The sequence below is a fragment of the Octodon degus genome, unplaced genomic scaffold (assembly GCF_000260255.1).
Source record: "Octodon degus isolate 3935 unplaced genomic scaffold, OctDeg1.0 scaffold00034, whole genome shotgun sequence".
In the NCBI taxonomy this organism is placed as follows: domain Eukaryota; kingdom Metazoa; phylum Chordata; class Mammalia; order Rodentia; family Octodontidae; genus Octodon; species Octodon degus.
Window position 1 is genome coordinate 12776468 of NW_004524610.1, and position 1770 is coordinate 12778237.

The following is a 1770-nucleotide window of genomic DNA, read 5'->3' on the forward strand; positions in this document are numbered from 1 at the left end:
AGAGACCCAGAGACGCCGCAGACGGGCGGACTGACGGGCGGACCGAGAGGGAGGGACAGAGAGAGGGACAGAGGGACGGACAAAGGGACGGACAGAGGGACGGACAGAGGGACGGACAGACTGAGGGACAGCGCGGCCAGGGCGGAGCTGCTCGCGGGAGCGGGGATCAAGACGAGGCGAAGGAGGAGGGAAGGAAGGAGAAGAGGAAGGAGAAGGGAAAGACAGGGAAGAAGAGAAGGCAGGAAAGAAAAAGGAAATGTTATTCTTAGGGAAGAGAAAGCTCACCCGCTCTTCTCCTATCCTTCCTGGGAAACTGCTGAGTGTAATACTCCATCCCATTTATTTCAAGTATTCCTTACGATTTTACAATTCTCTGAAATACCTATGGCTCGTGCAGGAACATGGATGTATAATAAACGGCTTCTGCTGTACAGACTGTGTTGTGCTCATAAAATTTATCTCCGGTGCAATCACAAAAATAGTCATGGAGACCATTTAAACTCCTGCATTAGAGATCCGGCAGCTAAGTGTCTACCGTCACGAACGCCACTATGAGAATTTGCTAAAATTGTGCTTACATTTGTATTCATCTTTTCAGTCCCTTGTACATGTGGAAGGGACTCTGTTTTATTTTTTACCTGCTAATATATTAACTTGTCATGTATTTCTTGACCTGAAGGATGAAAGTGATGGTTGTGATGGTTGTGCCTTTCTCAGAGCCCAGTCTCAGCAGCAAGGGGTTTCCTGCCCTAACATCTGAGGCGTGCGGCAGCGCGAGGGGAGGGACGGAGAATCGGTCCAATTAGGAAATCTGAAAAGGGCAATCTGAAGGGGCAGCTGTTGAAGGAGTACATTTGGGACATGCGATAGCGCTCGCGCTTGGTCTACGGCAGTGCCACACTTACAATATTTTTACTGGCTGAGATTTTTAACTTTTAGGAGAGCTGTCAATTATGGAACAACTGGCCTGTGGATTAAGATTATTCCTAAATCAAGGACCGGCCAAATATTTTAGCAGATTAAAGCGCCTGAAAGGAGGCGCAGGAGTCAGGGGTTCGCTAGCAGGGCCTACCATGCTGCCCCCGTCCCCAGGGTGGGTGCGCTGCGACAGCCGATTGAGACTGGGCGTGGTGGCACGCGCCTGTAACCCCAGCTCTTGCAAGATCCTGAAGACCCTGTAGACCCTTCCCTAAGATACCAAGAAAAAAAAATTCCTAAATAACCCACATTTTTTCCAGTGGCATAAAACTATTTCATTATAAAAATGGCAACCATATTCGTGTCAGTAAATAGCTGTTATATTTTAGTCATTTTATTTTATTTCTGTTTTATATTTATCATGACAAGGTTCCTTATCAGATCATACCCAGATACAGTCATAACTGCTTTCCCTTAATTTACTGAGATCGCTATTATACGGAATGCGTTCCCGCTGCTGCATCATTCATGCGTTCTTGCAAGACTTCTCGGTTGTGTAGTATTCCCTGAACATGTTACTATTGTGTTTGGCTGTTGCATTTGTTTGTTTGTTTGTTTTTGGTCCGAGAGTCAAACTCAGGACGTCATGCTTGCCAGGCAGGAACTGTGCTGTCTGTCATTTATTTACCAAATTTGCATGTGTTTGTATTGAAGAATCTGGGCTCAGTGCATTTGCTCCTGACACTCTCCTGTCTGCATTGGGTGTTGGAATTAAGGTTAAACTGGTCACATAAAATAAACCAAGGACTGCTTAGGCAGATGCAAGGGCCGGAAGTTCGATCCCCAGGCCTG